Raw genomic sequence first — 10,174 nt, 5'->3', positions numbered from 1 at the left:
TTCCCAAGTGAATTTTATAAAACATTTGCTCCTAAACTAATACCCCTGCTTTGTAGAGTATATAAGGAGATCCTTGATAAAAAATCTTTACCTCAAACAATGTCACAGGCTATGATCTCTGTGCTCCTTAAGAAAAATAAGGATTCACTTAAATGTGAATCATACCGCCCAGTGAGTTTACTTGGATGTGATTATAAGTTATTGACCAAAGCACTGGCAGCTAGGATTGAGCCTGTTATAAGTAAGGTAATACATCCTGACCAGACAGGGTTTGTTGCTGGCAGACAACTTTCCAGTAGTCTTCGTCGCCTTTTTAATGTGATGTACACTGCTGAGGATAACATTGAGCCTGAGATTGTGATATCCCTAGATGCCCACAAAGCCTTTGATAGAATAGAGTATTTCTATCTGTTCACGGCCCTTGAGAGATTTGGATTTGGTCCTAAATTTCGTTCGTGGATTGAGATAATATATGCGAACCCCCAAGCTATGGTAAGGACTAACAATGTAATATCTGAACCTTTTCCTCTGTTTCGGGGAACAAGGCAGGGGTGCCCTTTGTCACCCCTGCTCTTTGATGTGGCAATAGAGCCCCTTGCAATAATGCTGAGGAATGCTGCTGGACTGGGGGGAATACGCAGAGGGATGCAAAACCATAAACTTTCTCTATACGCTGATGACCTCCTCCTTTTCTTGTCGAACCCTGTCACGAGCATCCCGGTGGCTCTTGGTATTATCGAAGACTTTGGGAGGGTTTCAGGTTATAAAATTAACCTAGAAAAAAGTGTTCTTTTCCCAATTAATAAACAGGCGAGGAGACTATCATTCCAGGCCTATCCTTTTACAACACATAAAGATAAATTCACTTATTTGGGTGTTAATGTAACAAGTAAATATAAAGACTTATTTAATCATAACTTTAAAGTAGCATTAGATAAGGCAAAATTAGATATGGAAAGGTGGTCATCTCTCCCACTATCATTAGCAGGGAAGATAAATACTGTTAAAATGACTGTAATGCCACGGTTCCTGTATTTGTTCCAGACAATACCAATTTTCATTCCTAAATCATTTTTTAAAGAACTGAATAAATGTACATCCACCTTTATCTGGAAAAAAACAGTCCCCCGGATAAGAAGAGAGTTCCTTGAGCGACAGAGAGAAGAGGGAGGCCTGGCCCTACCAAATTATATGCATTATTATTGGGCGGCTAATATACATAAGCTGTTGTTTTGGGTCTCACAGTTAGATGATGATGAAACCCCAGTGTGGGTACATATGGAAAGATATGCATCTAGCCCAGTGTTCCTACGCTCCCTGGTCTGCGCTCCTCTGCCCTTAAGCAAGCACCTCTACACAAACAACCCTGTTGTACATGACTCTATCAAAATCTGGGTCCAATTCAGAATACATTTTAAAAGCAGAAACGCTCTCCTATCTGCTCCCGTCTGTGGCAATCATTTGTTTTCCCCGGCCCTTGGGGGAACAGCGTTTAGGGAATGGTCTAGAGCTGGGGTGGAATGTGTTAAAAATCTTTTTAAAGATGGTGTATTTATGTCTGCTGCTCTGCTGGAGAAGGAATATGGAATTCCCTCAAAGAATAACTACCTCAGATACTTTCAGATTCGAGATTTTGTGAAAAAGACATTCTCCTCATCCCTTAAATTACCACAGAGTGGGTGGATAGATGGGCTATTGGACATGAACCCGACTCTTAAAGGAATGGTTTCTATGCTTTATGGGAATATCCAGAAGGTTGCTTCCCCATCCCTTGATTACATAAAAAGGAAATGGGAGGAAGAGTTAGAGTTGGACATATCGGAGGTTGATTGGAGATGGGCAGTGGAACTGATACACTGTTCCTCTATATGTGTTAGACACGGATTGATTCAGTTTAAGGTGCTACACAGACTTCATTTCACAAGGGAGAAACTGGCAAGAATTTACCAGGGAGCAGACCCGACTTGCCCTAGATGTAAACAGGTACCAGCCAACATATGTCACATGTTCTGGTCTTGTCCCAGGCTAAAAGAGTTTTGGACCAACATTTTCAAAACCTTCTCATCCATCTATAACAAAAATATAGAGCCTGGTCCTCTGGCAGCCATTTTTGGTGTGGCACCGGAGGAAACGCAATTAACGATTGCTCAAAGAAAAGCAATAGCATTCTCTTCGTTGTTGGCCAGGAGATTGATCTTACTTAACTGGATAAAGGCAGCACCGCCAACTCACAAACGATGGGTAGAGGAGGTGATGGCACACCTTAAATTAGAACATCTTAGATTTACTTTACAGGGCAACACTAAGAGATACTCTAAGGTCTGGCAGCCTTTTATTTTTTATTTTGAACGTGAGTTTTCATCGGCTCCAACATAATTGGCAGCTTTTGACCCCCCCCCCCCCCCTGTATTTTTTATTTTTATTATTTTTATTTTTATTTTTTTTGATTTCTTTATTATTACTATTATTATTTTACTATTTATTATTATTATTATTATTATTATTATTATTATTATTATTATTATTATTATTATTATTTTGGAATTAATGAATATTATTATTGTTGTTGATGTCATTTTTGTTATTTTTCATTTATCTATTTATTTTAACCCGAGAGTGCCTGGACCACGTGGGTGGTGGGTATGTCTGATGTCTGGTATTAGTAGGATCTGTCTTGTTACTGTTTTGTCTGTAGTTTAGACCTGTATTTGTGATGTATATTTTGAATCCTACTATTTTGTATTGAATTTGATGTTTGAATATGAAAATCAATAAAAACACTTTGATTATTATTATTAACTTATGTACATATCCTTATTGCAAATACACATATGTTTTTTATGTATATATGTTCACATGCAGATTTTTTCATTTTTTTATTTTTTGACATATTTTTAATGTTCTTTTTATGGTACATTCTTCAGTTATGTATTTATGATTCTTGACTTTTGTTGTACTTTTTTTTTCTTTTCCCTACTTTGTTCATTGTAATGCAAAATAACTTGGCAATAAACCATTTTTTAAATTCTAATTAAAGTGTTTTCAACAGGTTTTAAATGCTGAGGCACATTATATAACAGCACAGAGATTGCGGGAACATTAAAATAAAACACAACTTTTGTATTTCCCTGCCAATAAGATGAAATATATCCTCACTAAAATAAGAGACAACCTCTGGACCGGATGGTTTGTGAGGCTGCTTGAGACTGTGGGACAGCTGCTGTGTCCCCCTGCTGAGAGGGAGCCTATTTTAACAAGACAGACCTATTGTCTTTTCCCAAGAATGACCAGAGAATGTGGCAACTCCGTGGGTCACATAGTCTTTATTTGTGTGTGTGTGTGTGTGTGTGTGTGTGTGTGTGTGTGTGTGACTGGGGTGAGGGGTGGTTCGTGGCTGTGTCCCAGTCATTCGCATCACTATGGGAGCACATGCCATCGGAGCTAATTACCTGCCTGGAAGGACCAATTAAGACGCCCTCTAAAAAAGGTAACCTACAGAGGGATTACAGTGCAGCAGGGTGGCTGTGGGTGCAGAGCGGGGAGGGCCCATATACAGTCTATGAGAGGGACTGATGAACAAGACGGTGACGTCTGAAGTCAACTGTGTGGAGACATGTCTCCATATGTCTCTGCTTCAGGATGCCAATGCACAGACAAACAAACATTTCATCTAATTTGGGCAGAATGTCTCTGTACGTGCTATAATTCAAATCAATCAGGTGTATTATCATTTCATTGTGCAAAATAAGATAAAATAAGATAAGACTTTTTTTAATCCCACAGTGGGAAAATCTATTTGTCACAGCAGCTTAAGATACACATCATAGAAGACAGAATAAGAATATAAAAATAAGACATATACATACGTTCTATACACATTATATACATTATGTAGATACATTTCTGCTATTCTGCATTTATTATTAATATATCAATTTTTTGTGTTTGTTTACGTGAAAGTACTTTGCATTTTACAGATACTGCACATTGGAGAAAATATATTTTAGCATGTTAAATAGGTTGTTGCATGTAATAGTATGAACATCAATAAATAAATATATTTAAATATATGCTGCGATATACACAGTATAGTATAAGTGGTATATGACATATATACTGAAGGCCTACAATAGGCCTAATGTGGTCAGATGTAAACAGAGAGTGCAATATATATATATATATTGATTTAATACTTTTTTCATTAAAAAAGTGACTGAATTCAAATCTGTTTATTCAGAATTAGGAGTCACACTTGCATTGATCATGTTCTGTTATAAAAAAAAAATGAAATATTGATATGTTAATAATACACACATGATGATATTCTTTAAATAATAAAGCTTCTTTTCCTACTTTTTGTAGGCTGTTGTACAGTTACAGAATCCCCTTACACTTCAGTGTAACTTGTTTGCCAAAAAAAGACAAAAAAACACACATTCAATAAAGTTAAAGATACATTTGAATGGTCCTTCTTTTCAGAATTTCTGTAGATATCATGATAATATCAATATTGCATATTCTTTTGGCCACTTTTAAACATGTTTTATCTATTTTGCCATGTTAATTTTTTAATTTTATTTGAGTGTCCTGCTGTGGTGTGTGTTTTTTTGCACTTTGTCTTGATGCTTTTTATTTTTTATGTCAAGCACTTTAAATGTTTTTTTTGCATAAATACATAGATTATTAATTGACTAAAAGTTGGTATTGTCAATGTTTATTAAATCAACCTGGGATATTTAGGCTCAACAGGTTGTTCTCCCATTCCAGAAAACTGATTGGCTGCAACATTATCTGCTTAATAATGCCAATAAATTGAAATTCATAAACTATTTTTTCAACCCAAACAAACAGTATAAAACCAGTCAAATCACACAATATGAGCTGGTATATTTTCTCGGCTGATTTGAATAAACAGTAGGCCTCCAGTGTCCCATGGGACTTCACCGCTTCATTCTCCTGTTAGTGAAAGCATTATGTGTTGTGAATGTACAGTAATGCCTTCAGAATAAATCCATTGTGCTTTCTTTCCTCTGGAGCTGCTGTAAAACCCAACACTTTGTTCCAAACTGCGTCGCCTTGATCTTTTTTCTAACTGTATGAGTGAAGCTGTCGCAGCTGGACTCCAGCAGCGCCGCGAGATCATTATGATAAGACACGGCCGACCCGTTCTATGAACAAACATGGCCACCAAGGCCAGAGGAAGGGAGGGACAATGGAGGCGACTGGAGGTGTTGGCAGTCTGTCGTTACAGTCGCAGCGCTGGTTGGTTGTTTCTCTGCAAATGAGCCTCTGTTGACCTCTGACCTCCTTCAAATAGCGGCTGTGAATGAAACTGCTGCTAATGAGCTTCTGCACATTCAAACACTTAATTTCTTCTTCAAATATCTGCTGCAAATATTTTTTTAATTACCCAACTAAAAAACATATTTTGGACTGTGAAGCTTTGATATCCAGTCTTACGTTTCTCTCTGTAGTTTGATGCTGCGGCACCTAATTCAACCGACTGATCTGTTATTTATTTATTTATCGTTTGGATAAAAATGTATATATATTAACATAGATCTAGCCAAGCAATGCAGACACAGTAAGGCCAAAGAATGGAGCCTTATGAGACCCCACGTTGAATTTATATGGAAATATAACGCAGCAACTGAAACAAAAGTATTATTATGGACTTATTAAATATCACAACATTGATATTGATTTGCATTATTACCATTTAATTTTAAAATAAACAACATCATTGCCCTTTTCATAGAAATATGATGATCATAATAATAATAATAATAGTAATAATAGTAATACTAACAATAATGAATTATAAATAAAGCATATAAAACCATATAAACATAAACATATCTATCTATTTTTCAATGTTCTTCCATTTTTTAAAATTTTATCACAATATCAAAAGGCAGAAATTAGGAAATTACTCAAATTTTAAAAGTTTTTTCTGAGGAGCTAGCGTCAAACTCTCTATAATTAATTTATACTGAAGTAAATGTATTTTTTTTTATTTGTATGTAAATGTTTTATTAAAATGAAAATGTATTTTTTATACCAAGAAAATCTATATTCCTGTTGTTATATATATATATATATATATATATCAAGAATATTGTATAAAAAAAAATCTATCTGTACTTATTATAATGATACACATGATTCAGTGTAAAATGCACAATTGAAAATATTACGTTTCTAATTTAATTTAAGAAATATAAATGGAAACTAGATCTTCCAACCAGAATAACGTCCTTTCTTTCTTTCTTTCTTTCTTTCTTTCTTTCTTTCTTTCTTTCTTTCTTTCTTTCTTTCTTTCTTTCTTTCTTTCTTTCTTCTTCCTTTACCGGTGTGTCTGGCAGGTGGTCATGAAGCCCTTTATTTATTCTGCCTCTGTGACGCTCTCCCTCCCTGCTGGTGTCAGTGGACGACACTGATGAGGTTACTCAGGTGAAAAACTGCTCCTGGATCAGTGGATAAACACATCTGAACCAGTTTCCTCGACACCAAATGTTCCACTTTACAGAATTACACATTTGGAGCGTTGCCATCTAATTTCATCTATATCCCAATAAACCTTCATTTGTCACTCAGAAAGGTGTTTCACTGCATGTCCTGTGTCTGATGATGCGTTTAATGTCGAGGGGGAATTATCTTTACAGTGTTGGGCAACACCCCTGTGTTTATTTCATTAACCTGGATGGGTTTGGTTTCTTGTTTTATCACATTCTATCTCTATAAATGTCAAACCATTGCAACCCAGTTCACAATTGGACTTATAATCTGAACCGTGAGAAGAGTGAATTTGTGCACAAGTCCTCCTATCATCTTAAAGAGGTAAACGAGCCATTTTAGACACAAGAGGTTCAATGTTAGAGCATAGGTAGAATTATAAGAACAACATGAAAATTCAGTACTAATACTCAAAAACATGCATCTTGTTTCAAAATTAATTTATCAAATTATCAGAACAAGAAGGCTTGTGATTAAATGAATGCTATTTTTTTAATCAACAATCAATCAAATCGAACAGTCAACAATCAATGTATTAACCCCCTCAGGTCTATTCAAAGTCAAATCTAATTAAATGACCTCACTCATATGATAGCTTGCTTTCTTGTATTGCACTATATGAGAAAATTCAGCAAATATATTTGGTGACCTCCGCCTGGTCCCAATCCATCCATATGCGCTTAAAATTGTGTTTCAATTTGTCAAATTTTCACTTTCACAAGTGCATTAAGATTGAGCGTTAACAAAGCATTTTTAACCTTTTATCAGGCAAAGAACTATATTTGGTAACTTCAGGTAATATTTCGAGAAAAAAATTGCAAATTTACTAGATTAAAGTGGCAAATCTACAAGAAAAAATGTCGCAGATTTAAGAGATTTAAAGTGGCAAATCTGCGTGAAAAAAGTTGCAGATTTACGAGAAAAAAGTGGGGGAAAAAGCAACTTTTTTCTCCCAGATTCATCACTTTAAATCTCATAAATCCGCGCATTTTTTTTCTTGTAGATTTGCCACTTTTATCTCGTAAACTTTTTTCTCAAAATATTATTTTCGTATGTTTTTTTTTTACACATTCTGGCTGTATGTAATATCCTCCAATATTCTCTAGGGTTGAAATTTGGAATTTGCAAGAATTTCAATGAGTGCCCTATTAAGGGTTAAAGACAGAAAAGAAATGACTCAAACTAAAAAAAAACTAAAACCATGCAATTTGCAAAGACAAAAGATAAAGAAAAAGAAACATTACCTTAAATTTACTCCAGTGGAGTACAAAAAACACTCATAGGTATTTATATTGTGTTATTATCTAATGACTGATTCAGTTTCACATTTGTAAATAATGAAAAGTCCTTCAACGGATCGATGGAAATGGAATTGAGTTGACCCCCGGGCCGAGGTCAGGAGGCCCGAATGCCGCCTGGACACCCTGAGTGTCCTCTATCTGGTTTGACAGCAGCCGTTGTTTCTGGGGGAGGGACGGAGGAACTCGTGTCCCCTGACGGCTCACTCGAGGGTGACGGTTTGGAAAGTCCACTTTGACCTTTGACGTGGTGGCTTCAGGAGTGGACAGTCATTGCCCCCCCCTCCCCCACCCTCTCAGAGCCTCGTCTCTGGCTCTTTGACCTCTGGACACTGTCCATGTCAGTCACGTTCTGGCTCCAGCTTTGAACAGCAACCAGATCTGCAGCTAAATACTAACATCAGGTTTATGTTGGTTCAACAGAAGACGGCACAGATGAGTTTTCTTTGTTTGATGCAGCTGATGAGGTGCAGCTGCTCTCTGGTCACTGCAGAAGGATTATTATTTATTTATTTTATTTATTCATTTATTTATTATTCTCTTCGTTCACAAGATCAATTGGTAACGCTTTATATTAAGGTCCTTGTAATAACCATTAATTAACAAGTAATAAGGCCCTTGTAAGTCCTTACAAGATGCTTATTCACATTATTGTGTGTTTATAAGCTTATATAAGTGTTAATAATGGCATTACAAACACCCATTATGTCTTTGCCATGCCTTTATTAATCTTATTTTGTTTGCTTATTGATATTAAAATATACTTTATTGCTCATCTATTATAAGTTAACTATAAGTTAACTATGCTTTTTGCAGCTACCGGATCTAAAGCGAGAACAATGCTTTATTACTTGTTAATTAATGGTTATTAAGGACCTTATTATAAAGCGTTACAGATCAATTGTTGCTTTCTGTCCCTTCTGCTCGTATGGAGTTGGGTAAAAGGGCATTTGTTTACTCTGCACCTTATGCTGGAATATGCTACAGAAAGACTGGAAACTAAATGACTTTGTTTCTTTGAGTACTTTTAAATCCAAACTAAGAATTATTGAGGCCAATTCCACAACATGCACTTGTTTCTCATGACGTGTTTTAAGGTCTGTGTCTTATGTAAATATGTAACTGTATTTTGTGTTTGCTGCCTCTTGGCCAGGGCTCCCTTGAAAAAGAGGTTCTTAATCTCAATGGGGTATTCCCTGGTTAAATAAAGCTAAAAAAAAAAAAAAAAAAAAAAAACCATAAGCCATGATTTTATTTTAGATTTAAAACCAACGAATGTGCTGATGTCTCTGATCTCATTTGGTACTGAGTTCCAATAATTAGTGGCTCTTTTAGAAAAAGCTGATATTGTCTATTATAGCCTTAAAAAGTATGAAACACTGGGTCTCATGCAGGAGGGGGATAATACTAACTAATTAACTCTTATTTTGTTCAGATCTAGGATTTGTTCTTCACACACGTGTGCATATCACATGGATTCAATAATGAGGTCATTGGTCATCATTAAACTTATGTGACAGGTAGTAAATGTGTAGTCATTATGTTTTTCTTATTTTGTTTTTTCCCATTGATTTCTGTGATGTTTTCTTTTTTTTTATCTTAGGTAAGACAACATTTTACAAGTGGTCAAACACACTCTTCCGAAAATAAAATCTTGTTTTCAAGGTCCACAAATTGTTTAATTGTTGTTCATTTATTTACGTATGAGGAACATGAAAATCATTTGATCAAATAATTTAAATTTATATTTTTACATCTATATGTAAAATTAGAATGCATTGTTTTATTTTCCTTTTCTGATGCTCTGGAAAATAAACATCATAAGTAGGCAAATGTAAATTTCTGAAAACTCCTGCAATAAAGTATACTAAAAAAGAAAAACCCCACAAGACGATTAAACAAATTAGGAAATAAAATCTCTATTTTTATTACACAAAATTATGTTTTTTTCTTCAAATTTTGGCGACCTTCCCCCCTATTAAAGTACTTGCTGTTTCAGGTTTTTAAAATCCTTCAATGAAACCATCTGACTCCACACTAAAGCCTTTTTCTGAGAAGAGGGTTTCTACCGGTAAGTAGACTTAGCTTTGTTTTAAGAGGTCACAACCCAGAGTGGGCATTGGAGCACATTATTTATACATTTACAGACCGATAGCGCCCTCTAAAGCCAAACCACAGTACAGCAATTGGCACTGAGGATATACTTGATGCATGATTTTTAAGCAAGGCTCTAAATGGCTGTGTACACGAGACAACCATCACAAAACTCAATTCATTATTTCAAGTTTAATTCTTCTGCAAGTCACACCCAATCTGTTTTTGCTGCAGCACCACAGGAGACAAAATGTATTTTTCTGGTA

The sequence above is a fragment of the Centropristis striata genome, chromosome 18 (assembly GCF_030273125.1).
Source record: "Centropristis striata isolate RG_2023a ecotype Rhode Island chromosome 18, C.striata_1.0, whole genome shotgun sequence".
Classification (NCBI taxonomy): Eukaryota; Metazoa; Chordata; class Actinopteri; order Perciformes; family Serranidae; genus Centropristis; species Centropristis striata.
This window is presented reverse-complemented; position numbering follows the sequence as displayed.